The sequence below is a fragment of the Haematobia irritans genome, chromosome 1 (genome assembly GCF_050003625.1).
Source record: "Haematobia irritans isolate KBUSLIRL chromosome 1, ASM5000362v1, whole genome shotgun sequence".
NCBI lineage: Eukaryota > Metazoa > Arthropoda > Insecta > Diptera > Muscidae > Haematobia > Haematobia irritans.
The window spans coordinates 2,830,714-2,844,804 of record NC_134397.1 but is presented as its reverse complement, the minus strand read 5'-3'; the positions used below and the strand labels follow the sequence as shown (position 1 = coordinate 2,844,804).

Here is a 14,091-nt window from a genome sequence, read left to right as displayed (position 1 = left end):
AGTGTTGTTTCTTTAAGGGGAGCCTATGCGAATACAAAACAAAATTACGAAAGACAGACAAGCGAACGATAAGTTTTTTTTTTATTTCTTGGTTTTCCTTTACTGTTTTGATAGACAAAATGTTTGCTTGTATATACTTCAGATAATAAATATGTATGTATGTACATATTTACGAAAAAAGAACACAACACAAAAAACACCTATCTACGAAATGAAAAAATTTGACAAACAAAATGTAATTTTGCTATTAAAGTGTTTTTTTTTTTTTAAGGTAAACAAAAAAGCTGAATTTATGAATTTCTATTTAAAGAGCTCTATTTTTCCTTCAAGAAAACATGTTATCCGCAAAAGCTCTAATCTAAAATTATAAAGGCATTAGTATTATTATAACGATTTGTGGTACTATACAAAAACATTTTGTTCTTTTTCATATGTTTAATTTCCCAGCAAAAAAAGATCCTTTGCATTGCTTTAGAAATTGTGGCTTGGAAGTTCATTTGGATGAAGAAATTAAAAAAAAAAAAAACTAGAAAACAATTTTTTCCAATTTCACTTTTTATTTATTATTTTGCTTATTATTTATTTTTACAATTTGAAAAACTTCTTCGCTTCCACCGGGGGTTGAACCTGAGTCTGTTAGCACCATAACATAACGCCTTAGCACACTCAGCGCCAAACGCCATTGAACACGATATATAAAATCATCTATTCAAATGTTTGTGATATGAACCTAATATGACACCACGGCATGACATTCTAACTACTTCCTGAGATGTTCTTTATTATTATGAATGAAAAGTAAAGTACGCTGGTTCAAATCTCACCAGTAAAAATTTTTTTATTAAATATTTTTCTAAAAAATTATTTTTTTTTATTGTATACACGTTATATTATTTATTTTTTCGTCATATATTTTTGTATAAATTTATTTTTTCCATTAAAAATCAACAAAAAATTAAAAATTATTCTATCTTGTAAAACCTTCTCAAAAGAACTCCCTTGGAAGTGAAAAAGTCAAACGGCACATGTTCAAATCACAGCGGAGATAATTTGTTATTTTTTTATTATTTTTTTACTTCTTTATAATTGTCCAAAACTTAAATTTTCACTTAAAACGGCCTTATTCCGTACACGCAAAAAAATAATTCTTTCCTCCCAAACGAAATTTTAGACAAACAAAGTTCGTTTCTCATTTGCTTTTCGCTGTAAGGAAGTGTATTTGGAAGAAAAGTATATACTTTTTGTGATAAACGTTTATTCTTTTCCATGATGTAAAAACAATTTCATAAAAACTAACTCAATTGCTAATTGCATTTTCCTTCACATCCACGAGGTTTTTTAGTTCTTAACACCTTTTCCTGTAATACAAACAATGTAGAAGAAATTATACGATTTTATAAATTTTAAAATTTTTTTTTACCTTTCGCCTGGACGGAGAATCGAACCGCAGACCCTGCACTTTGTAAGCCAACACACTAACCACTGAGCTATGTAGCTGTTATTGTCATCAATAGATAATTATCCATATAAGTTATATTTATATAGCATAGCTTGTGGCGCCCACGAAACGAATAAACAAAGTTTATTTAACAGAAACAAACACTTAGTTTGCCATGGGTCGTGGGTTCGATCCCTGCTTCGACCAAAGTTGTTTTGTTTTTTTTTTTGTTTTACATATATTCCAGATATGTTCGGAAGATTCCGAAAAAATGTTCAACATTACATTGTACTATATTAAATTTTGAACTGTAAAATGTGTCTTATTAAAGACCTAAAGTCAGAAAAGAACAGTGTTTGATATAAACGATAACAGTGTTTGATATAACTTTTTTTATTGAAAAAATAAAAATTTTGTAACAAACGAATTTTTTTGGTGATAAAGTTTAAAATTTTCGAAGCAATTCAAAAAACTGTAACAAAAGAAAAACGTTTTCGGTACACGTTTTCCAAACGTTTTTTTTTTTTTTCTTTGCGTGTACTTTCTAAAGCTTGTCCATTGGCTCTAAAGCTGCATTGGAAGTGGACAAATCGATAGGGGATCCCGGGATGAGCTTTAGAAGAAATGTTTGTGGACTTGTCCAAAAGAACTGCATCGGAAGTGGAAAAAATTATGGGGGATTCCGGGATGCGCTTTAAAAGAAATGTTTGTGGAACAACTTCCAATTTTTTTTTGCTGGGCTGCCCACACAGAAAAAAATTTCCGTAGTTAAACTAACGCTAAATTGAATTTATTTTTATTGCAAAAAAAAATATTTGTTACTAGTTAAATTTTATTACTTTTTGCGAAATTTTCCACAGCCCAATGAAATTTTCGTTTTTGTAAGTATGTCTCAAATATTTTATGAACTAAACGTGATTATAAAGTTCGATGACCGTACACATAAGTTCAATATGAACTAAAGCAAATGAAAATTTTCGTACGATTCCCAAAAATAGTAAGAATGAACTACTGTATGGTTAAAATGGTCATGATTTGGCGCCAGTGATTTTCTTCTTAACTTTTAGTTAATATTTTCTTCTATTAGAGGGTGTAATTTCGTGAACTGTAGTTAAAAAGTACAACAGGGCATTAAATTTTTCTGGTTTTAACACCGTTTTGGGGAAATCTAAAAGTGTGTAGCAAAATTTAATTCAATTTTCGTACGACTTAGTACCTATAAAACAGTTTACTTTTTTTCGGTGCAACAATAGTCGGTTGTGATTTACCATTCAAATATAACACTATGTTATTACTGCTTGAACTGTAATAAATATGGTTGCGATGATCATAGTTTCTCTTCGCGTGTAATGCTTTAATCTTCGCTGCAAAGAAATTTTCAATTTGTAAAAATGGATTTAAGGCATTTTACACACACAGAGATGAAGGGGTTTTGCATGTATTATCAGTATATTATTTACATTGAGGCCATTGCTGAAAGTAAAATAAATCGAATTACATACAGAGGTTTATTTATGCGTATATCAATGTATACTCAAGTCTACGTATAGAAATATGTAGTAAGTACGCGTATATTCGCGAAATTTTTTTGTTTTTTTTTTTTCAATACAACGCGTAAAGTTTAAAACTAAAAGAAAACAAAAAAGCGATGTTAAAACACAAGGCTATACTCGTATATATATGAACATACATTTATTAACAAATACAAATGTACACGCAAAGAAAAAAAACGTTTGGAAAACGTGTACCGAAAACGTTTTTCTTTTGTTAGAGTTTTTTGAATTGCTTCGAAATTTTTACACTTTTATCACCAAAAAAATTCGTTTGTTACAAAGTTTTTATTTTTTCAATAAAAAAAGTTATTTTTGAAACAACAACAGAGTCCATTTCGTTTATATCAAACACTCTTCCTTTCTGACTTTTGGTCTTTAATAAAACACATTTTACAGTTCAAAATTTAATATAGTACAATGTAATGTTGAAAATTTTTTTCGGAATCTTCGGAACATATGTAGAATGTATGTAAAAAAAAAAAAAAAAAAAAACTTTGGTCGAAGCAGGGATCGAACCCACGACCCTTGGCATGAGAGTCAGACGTAGCAACCACTGCTCCACGGTGCCAAACTAAATGTTTGTTTCTGTTAAATAAACTTTGTTTATTCGGTTCGTGGGCGCCGCAAGCTATGCTATATAAATATAACTTATATGGATATTTATCTCTTGATGACCATAACAGGTACATAGCTCAGTGGTTAGTGTGTTGGCTTACAAAGTGCATGGTCCGCGGTTCGATTCTCCGTCCAGGCGAAAGGTAAAAAAATTTTAAACATTTATAAAATCGTATAATTTCTTCTACATTGTTTGTATTACAGAAAAAGGTGCTAAAAACTAAAAATCTTCGTGGAAGTGAGAAAGATGTGAGGGAAAAGAAAGATGTGAGGGAAAAAAATAGCCAGAAAAAATTTTTTTTGAGTTAGTCTTTATGAAATTGTTTTTACATCCTGGAAAAGAATAAACGTTTATCACAAAAAGTATATACTTTTCTTCCAAATACACTTCCTTACAGCGAAAAGCAAATGAGAAACGAACTTTGTTTGTCTAAAATTTCGTTTGGGAGGAAAGAATTATTTTTTTGCGTGTATAATGCTGGTTAATATTTCTTAACATTTTCAATTTAAAAACTTAGACGAACCTCATTAGAATTTATTGAACTTGTAACAAAACTTGTATACGATTTAACTGAAAATGATCAAACTTGGGCAGCTCTGAAAAGCGGTCGTCGCTCAAAGACGAACAATTTTCGTGAGACCTTTGATTATATTATATTAGAATTAAAATCTCACTTCTCATTGGGAGTTTTCCAACAAAGATCAACCTAAAATTATAGAATGAAAATGTATTTTCTATATATGTGAAAAATTTTGGCAATACCCAGAAATTAAAAAAAATTACAATTTGCTACAATAAAATACATGTTAAAATATATTTCGATAATTTTTAGACAGATAGACGGACGAACATCGTGAAATAGAAGCAATAAGCAGTGTTGATCGTATTTGCTCTTGTCCCCAAATTAATACGCTTTCGCTTTCCCAATTTAAATTAAAATTCCTCACAAAAACCCCAATACATTTTTGACAAATATTTATGAAAATAATAAAGAAATATGCTCTGCTGAAGAGTCAGTAAGAATTTAAAAATTAAAGCCCAAGAGCTTCTTTTCTATGCACAGAAAAAATTGCAAAAATTTTATTTTGTTTTAGTTTATTTTTAAAATTTTGTAAGAAATTTTCCCCAGCCCAATGATTTTTTATTTATTCCAAGTATGTTTCAAAAATCTTATGAACTAAATGTCAGTAAAATTTCAATGACGTATAAATTAGTTCAATTCTGACTAAAACAGAAGAAGTTCTTCGTACACTTCTCAAAAATAGTAAGAATGGACTACTGCGTGGTTAAAATGTTAATGATCTGGCGCCTAAGAGTTTTTCTTTATTTTTAGTTCATTTTTGCTTTTCGAGAATGATGCATTTCGTAAATGGTAGTTGAAAATCCAAAAATTTCAAAAAAATGTTCGTTCATTTAATGAATTTCAAAATTTGGAATACAATTATGTTTAATATTCGCACGAAATAGTTAATTTTTCCCATAATGTAGTTTACTTTTTTTTCTGTGTGCCGTGCAATAAAGGGGAGCAACGTTTTTGTTTATTCTTTTGTTGTAGGGTCAATAAGTACTCTCCTTTTACTGTGGCGTTGCCGACACTCCGTATTGATACTTACATTTAATTTCTAGTTCTGAAACTTATATTGGCTTTCAAGGGAAATTGCGTATTGTGCTCATTTTCAAGCTATAACCTATTTCCCTAAATTAATGCAATATGGCATTAGGGAAATCGGCATCACCTGATACACACAACGACGTTTCATGGATTCCAGACTAAAACATATATAAAACAATTACGCATAATTATTGATTTTTAGTTTCCACATCTTGATATTGCCTTTTTATATAAGTACCAGGCTTTGACAGGAGTACCTCAGATCGCCATGTTTTGTCAAGCAAATTCACTTCAATACTGATGCCATATCGGATCTGTTTTTTTTATATTGTTTAATAAAAATTTCTCAACGACAATATCTATAGAAGGATATTTCGACTTCGATAGGTACTTGAGGTGTATAAAAGGTTTAAATTCATATAGAATGTATGTAATATATATGCATTTGTGTTTACTGTAACATAACCTGTTTCATTATTATAACGCTTTTTTGTATTTGTAATAAAAATGTCATTTTAATTATCACCTCATTTTGAAAATTCATAACATCCTATTTGTTTACGTTAATTTTTTTTAGATTCTTTGGATTTTGCATTAGGTTCTTAAATGCCAAACAAAAAAATTCCCAAATATTGTTTACTTTTCATACAAACAGTCACATACATACATAGTCTATATGTATGTATTTGTGGTATTAGCATTTTGTTTACGAATTATTTAAATTTTTAGCATCAAAACACGCGCTTTATTTATATGCCTTCGCCTTCCACTTCCACTTCAGTCGTCTAACTCTATGGACCTCTCAAAAATTTGGGGTACTGCGCAGTTTGTTTTCGCACAATTGTTTTGGAGAATATGTCTAAGTGAGAATAACAATAAATAGAGACGATAAGGAGGAGCAGCAGTAAAGAGGAAGACCAATGCGATAACTTTCTTATGTAAATGTTGGAAAACATCATCCTCCTGCCCCTGCTCGAAATAAAAATATGGAAATTTGATTATAAAATTCATTTCGATTTTTTAATTTTGTATTTGTTCTAATGACTTCGACCGTGACCATTATAGGTGAACATTAGAGTGGTGGTTATCAAAATTTTCCATAACATTTAATACAAGTCTAGTTGGGTAGAAAAAACATTACTACACTGAAAAAACAGTGAACCCTTTTCCATTGCAAAATGAACTAAACTGTAGTAATATTGACCATGATTTGCCCTTAAGATTTTTTTCAACTTGTCTAGTTTATAATTTTCTTAAATTTTAGTTCATCTATAACATTGTAGTTTAGTTCATTTTTACAACACCATAAGATTTATATACCCCTACCAAGTTAAAAAGTCAGTATTATTTTGGTTTACTTGCTTATTTTGTGAGAAACCCGATAATAAAAATTGGTTAACAGTCTCTTTAAAATGTCGACGACTAAACTATTTTTAAATCAATCATTCCACAGTACAGAGAAATTAAATAAGTAAAGGAACAACAAACCGTTTTACTATTATGAAAATTTTCATACATTAAAATTAAACTTTCTTTAAGCAAAAGTACTTTATTATAAAAACTTATGATGAACGTTCTTAATACAATGTTTTTTGTGAATAAAAATTATGACCACGTGGAACAGAGAGTAGTTCATTTGAACTCGCTGTTTGAACATTTTGACTTATCCTTGTTTTATTCATCGTAGGTAATTTTTTCACATATCTTGCTGGAAAAAAATGGAAGCAATGATGAAAATTGTTAAAAATTAACACCATGTAATGAAATATAATTTTTTAAATCTTTATTTTAGCTTGTAACTTACCATATTTGGGCTCATTTTATCAAATGGTGTAAGGAATTCAACTTTTCTTTGGAAAACGTATCTCATAAAATTTGTACCTGAAACAATTAGAGAAATAATGAAGTATTCTATATAAACTCATAAAACTGTGTTGTTATCGATGTGAAGGATATAATAAAATAAATATTCTAGTTGAAAGAAAGCCAAATTTTTAATATAAAACTTACGAATTCTCTATTAAATTGTATAAAATATAAAAAGTTGTCCAAATTTATTTGTGTTACTCTGAAATTAAATATTTATTTTTTACATTAAATAAAATTATTAAATAGGTTTCCAAAAAATCTAATGAAAAAAATAATAACATGCATAAAAAAGCCAAATATTCTGGTTAAAAGAAAGTTAAAGAATCCATACCAATTCACTATTAAATTACAAGCCAAGGAGTACTAAAAATGTTTCCAAATTTTTAATGGGTTATTCTGAAATTAAATATTTGTCTTTTACATTAAAAATATTACATTGCTTTCCAAAAAAAAAAAAAATGATTAAAGAAATACTAAAATAAGGTATTAAAAACATTAATTTTGATGATAAAAAGGTCATAAAAACGTAAATATTCTAGTTGAAAGAAATCCAATTTTTAAAAGAAAACTTACCAATTCTATATTTTTTTTTAAATTTGTTCGAATCCATCTGGAATTGCTCTGAAATTAAATATTGCTTTTACAACAAAGAAAAACATTAAACTGGTTTCAAAAAAAAAAAAAATAATAATAATTAACAAATAATAATGTACATAAAAATATTCTTTTTAAAAGAAAGCCATATTAAAAAAATACTTACCAATTTATGATTAAACTATACGCTGAGATATAACAAAAATTTTTCAAATTCATCTGGAATTGAATATTAATTTTTTACATTGAATAATAAAAATTTCAATACACTTTCAATTCCAACATATTTTCCTAAATATTCTTAATAACTTTTTTATAAACTACCGATAAAATATTAATAACTTTCATTTAAAAGGTTTAATAAACAAACACAAATATATGTCTCAAAAGTCCAAAATATTCCATGCCTTTATATTCCCTTTTCCCTTGTTGCATACATGCTTAAAAGATGCAACAGCCCACGCCAACGCCAACTATACAACTGAAGCATGCCAAACAAAACCAAGCAAAGCCAAAACATTCCTAAAACAACAAAAACACATGTGCCTTTATTGAAAACAACACCTCATCCAGCCAAATAAACCATCCGCGAATACATACACACACACACAAACCACTAAATGAACAAAAATAAAAACAACCCCACGCTCATGTATACACAACAAAACTCAAGTAATATCATCTTTACATTAATCACATTCCACTATGCCGATAAAGATCTCTGTACTATGCTTTAGTTCATCGCATCTGCTGACAATTTACTCTAAGAATAATATTCGTAAAGGCACACCAGTTTATGAACGATGAAACGTTTAACTTAAAATTTGCAAAATTTTCATGAAATGTTATCTACCATTTTTGACGAAAATGTCTATAAATTTAATTACATGTGAACTAAAAATATTTCATTGGGTAATTTTTTACCAACAATTATTAACTATAGGAATTGTCAGTAAGAAATTCCTATCCACTTTCAAGTTAATTTTTCGTAAAAAAATATTTTCTCATACAAAAAAATCTTATAGTAAATTGCACTTATTATTTAGAAAATACTTTACATTTCACAAGTAGTTTTATAGCATGACAAACGAATTTTTAACTACCACTTAAGACATTTTTTAAGGAAATTCCCATCGTATTTTGTAGGCCATGAACTAAACGATTGCTACTTAGAATTTGTAAAATTTCCTTTCGAGTAGTTAATTTTCGTTGAAGATACGAAAAATGAACGAAAATTCTGGAAAATTCTTGTAATAAATTATTGTAAAAATCTTCTTAAATTTACGAGACACTTTTTCTTCTGTGTATTAATAGCAATCATCAACGTTTAATTTTTAGTAAATAAAATGTTTGGTACATCAAGAGTCACTAGAATTGCTGAAAAAACCGATGATTTCAGTCGACGCCGACCATTTTTTGCCAGCCGAATATGTCGACTCATCTCGACTCAAATTTAGCCGCCAATCAATCACACTCAAAAAAAAGTGAACTCTCTATTTCACTAAAGCCAATTTAACATTATTTTAGTTCACGGAATTATTATGTTTAGAGAAAGTTTCTTTTACTCTAATAATTTTTTGCGTACGTTAGTTAAATTAACTAAAACCGAGGAAAAATTTACACAAATGAAGCATAAAGATTAACTACACTGAAAAAAATATTGTCGTGAGGTCAAAGATTTCATGTCTTTAAAATACGAATGCAAATTTTGCTTAGCCTAGAAGACGCATTTCTCTAGTATAAAGTTTTTTTCCTTGACCAAAGGTCGATAAACTTTTCAATGAAGTCGTATTGTCCTTATAATTATGTGATTTGATTTAAAAATGGATATCATCTTTAAATTTAATGAAATTGCCCAGCAAAAACTAGGTAACCACATCTCATTACAATTGACATTACCAGGAGTAAAGCTGTCATTACACGTTGCATTACATTGCGGCGAGTTATAATGACTAACTTGTAATGACAAAAATAAATACTTCTCGGTAATTTTCGAATTGTTATTCTCAAATTTTTAGGCAGTTGTAGTTAACGAATTAATAAAATAGAATAAATGATGGTACCATTAGGTATAATTATTCACATAATCGAGTACTTACATAAAAAATCAAAAAGAATATGTAATGTAACGGTAATTCTGTTAATGTTTCCGTTAAAAAATTTTTATCAAAAATATTTCATAATAATTGTGTTTAATGACATTATCATATTATGTTTTAAATAAATGCTTTCTTATACCTCATTCACATTACACTTCCAAAATGCGCTTAAACTAAATTTCAAATGCCATTTGCCTTTTAAAAAAGAGACTTAAAATCCACTTTTAGTAGATTTCGAACCTTATGTGAATTGGATATATTATAACGTAATTCACGAATTCAACTCCCTTAAACAACCTACATTTATTTCTATTTTAAGTGTGAAATTAATTTGCGTGTAATCTAATTTAGATTATTTATTTATACAATATTCGTTTCTATTCAAGTAGTTCTCCTATTACATATTTTGATCCATTGTAATCGGCGATAGAAATCAATATTTTCGAGATTTGGTTGCCTGAGACAATAAGTGGCTATTTTGCAAGATTTGGTGTATCAACGAATAAGTCATTACATATTAGGTGATTATATGCTTTAAATGCACTACTTATTTTATGGCCGAAAGTATGCCTGGGGAGAAGTCCTTTCCTTCTAGGACATGCGTATGTAAATGTAATCCGAAGCGATGCCAATTAATAAGTGGTTATTAATTTTTAAATAGGCTTACCCACAAGATTACCGGGTAATGAGAGTTTTTGCTGGGTGTCTTTAAATTTGTTGTCTTTTTGCATCTTGACTACAAAGCAAAAAATCGTTCAAATATAGGACATGTTTTTCAACACTTTATTTTAAAGACGTTTTTTACTTGAAACACAGCATAATTTCTACTAGAAGTCGAGTCTTAATTTGGAAAATAAAGTCGTCGTTAACTTGTTTTTAAAGGACTTTGATAGCATATGAAGAAAAAAAGCTGAAAAAGCGAAAAATTAAAATTTGCTTCCTAGAAGCAAGTACACAAAACCCGATTTTAAAAGAGAATTGTGTCTTAAAAGTATCCTTACTTGTATTCTCCGCTTCTTTGGCTCGGAATCAATACCAAATTTTTTAAAGTAAAGACAAAATCTTTGGAACCGGGTATGCTTTTTTTCAGTGTAAGGACACGAAGTCTTCCAAAAAATAGTTCAGTGTTTCTTTAAATTTGCAAATTTTACTACAAATGCGTTCATCATGAACTTCGTATGTCACTAAAGACATTTTTGCAATTTTGAACTCCAAGTTTTTCCTTCAAACTGTAAAATTTTCTTTACCAAGTGAAAAAACTTACTTACGTCTAATAAATTTTCTTGAATTTGTCGGAAAATATTTACTTATTTTTATGACATCGGTGTGATGCCAACGTTTGTAATACTGTTTAGTTAAATTTTTCTAAAAATATTCAACATTTTCTAAAATTAACCGAAATTTTTCTTCCTGGTGGGTTCACTGTTTTTTCAGTGCAGAAATATCGATTTAAATCAGAAAAATATATTATTAATTGTCATATTTTTTGCCAAAATGTTGAAATTTCCACCCACAATCAATCAATTTCAAGCTGCTATAATAGTTTCGCAAAAAATTAGCTCAGAAAATTTTAATAAAATGTAAATTTAATTGTAAGATTGGTTGTACAACTAATCTCATTACCATTCGAATAACTTCAAATTGATTTTTTAATGGATGATTGTCCGCCGCCGAGTGGATAAATTTATATCGGCTTAGACATCAAGCCGCCGGAAGCAAAAATTTTGTGTCAGCCGCCGCCGACAACAATGGGTCGGCTTCATTCTCTGCCCCTAACCCATGACCAGGAACTGTATGATTAATCCTTATTTGTACTATTAATTAATTAAATTCAAAAATAATGAGTAGCTTTTGAAGTAAAATCCAAATTACACACATTACACCGAAAAAATATTGTCGTGAGCTCAAAGATTTCTTGTCCTTAAAATACGAATGCATTTATCTGATACGAAGACGCATTTCTCTGATTTAAAGATGTTTACTTGACCAAAATTCGATAGACTTCTCAATGAATGTGTTCTGTCCTTAAAGTTGGGTGATTCGACCTTAAACTTCATATCTTTACATAAGACAAAATGCTGAGATCAATTTATCCTGAAAAATCTGCAACACATTTTTAATATTTTTGAAATTGACGAATTATTTGGAACCGGGCAAAGAATTTAAAAATATTTAAAAAAAAAACAAAATCCGAAGGTTATCGGTAAGGTTACCCTTTTTCTGTTTTAGTTCATATTGAACTCAGAAACTATATTGCCAATGTACCCACGTTTAGTTCATAAAATTTTTGAGACATAAAATATAATAAAATTTAACTACAAACAAATATTTTTTCTTGCAATAAAAATAAGTTAAATTTAGTATTTTTTCTGTGTACATATTTTTTTGGGTACTAGAATCAATATTTGTGGTGGACACTTTTACATACACTGAAAGAAGAATTTTCTTTTCTGACGAATGAAATTTAACACATACGAAATTTTATTTTGGCACCAATATTTTTTTTTAATCTAATTACAAAATTAGAGATAAATGTAGTATAGATTATTCCAAATAAATTATAAAAAAATACGTTATAAATAAAATAAAGTGGAAATTCGTTCAGCAGAAAAACACTATCTAATTTACTAGTTTTACTTTCCTGCTATTATTTTATTTCCAAATTTCAATCTAATAATACCACTGAGAATTTGTTTGTTTCTTATCAAAGTATGTATTCCCGAAAATTTAACTGACGATATGTTTTGAATAGAACACCCATGCAACCCATTGAAACGTTTCATGATAGATGAACAGGACAAAAATAGATATATATCTCCCACAAATCAGTCCGGGAGAATTTTGCGACATGTCCATTTTGTTATGAATGTATGGGTTTTGTTATATTTACTGCGTATCTCTCCCATCAACACTAAAAGCTAAACAAGTCCAAAAATGTAGAGGCCCATAGCCAAAACATACATAAATGTCTAATTTTTTTCTCTATGCAGGAGAATTTTACTTTTACCTAAAAATACAAAAAATGGGACTGATCCGGGAGAACGGGGAACATGAAGTTCCTTGCCATATCACACACTGCGTCCACATCTATACATTATGTATATCGCTGTGGTATCTAGATGGATTTTATTTTTTTTTTTTTTATTATTGTATTTGCAAGTAACTCGTATCATAACCAAGTGAAAAAAAAAACAAATTTCAAACTCACCACCACTCATAGGCACAAAAATTGTTTTTAACATCGTTGTTGCCATTGCCTGACGCACAAACATGGCTACATACAATGTGAACGTATTTTAGAACATACAATCGCCAGTATCAAGTATAGATTGTACTGTGTGTATTGTCAAGATATTCACGAGTTGTTGAATATGTGCATTAGGACATATAGAAGTTTGCTCAAATCCTGAAAATGTACATGTTTAAAACAGAGTTGATGAAGTTAATACTTTTGGACATGTACATGTTGCCCTACCAGTCCCAGTGCATGTTCCCCGTTCAAAAATAACATTATGCTCTTGAAAAATTTTTAACTTGATCAAATTCCTTCTCTGCATGTTTATAATAATTTTAAAATATGTCAAATACCAATAATTGAGAAGGTTCGGTATTTTAACATTTTATGTTAAACTATGGTCTTGAAAATAAAAAAAAAAAAAATTGATTGAAAAATGTAAAACACCGAATAATTATACACCATTATAAATATAGTTCAACTTCATTATACCATAGAAACGATATGACCTAATACACCACCATTGACTATCATACTACGTAGGACATAAATATGTATAAACATGTAGACACTTGGAATTGCGCATTAACAATTCCAAGTTGTCTTCAATATGAAAGTAGTAACAAGAATATACTGGAATCCTCTGCAAGGAACTTGTTCTTTCGAAATGTCTATGCTAGAAAATGACTGTTTTCCAAGTATTCCGTATTGATGTCATATCAATCAACAATATGCATATTCGGACCAATAAAATTGGCAACGATAAAGAGTTGAATACTTTATATCCTGGAGAATACTTGTTTGTTTTTATCTCGATATTTCATAACGAATCTATGTTTATCGTTGTTATTCCGAATCGATATCTTGAATGAAGAGATATAATCAAAGCTTATCCAAAGAAAAAACCTAGTGTACATCACAATTCTTTAAAGTGTAAATGTTATTTATTAAAATTTTTTGTTGAAAAGCTATGAATTTGACATGGGCTTGTCAAAGGGTAGAAGTTATAATTTTTAAGCATCCGCTGCATTGCTTTCGCATTAGTTCTTCTCATTTTGTCGCAAATTCCGCGTCT

At 29.0% G+C, this 14,091-nt stretch overlaps 1 long non-coding RNA gene across 1 annotated transcript; it reads right to left on the bottom strand.

The window, feature by feature from the left end:
• Window positions 1-5,220: 5,220 nt before the first annotated feature.
• On the bottom strand, window positions 5,221-5,505 carry LOC142237100 (uncharacterized). The gene is made up of 2 exons (XR_012722340.1): window positions 5,458-5,505; window positions 5,221-5,377 (listed from the first exon to the last, which is right to left on the bottom strand). It is a non-coding gene; the product is annotated as an uncharacterized LOC142237100 (long non-coding RNA).
• Between the last annotated feature and the right edge of the window lie 8,586 nt (window positions 5,506-14,091).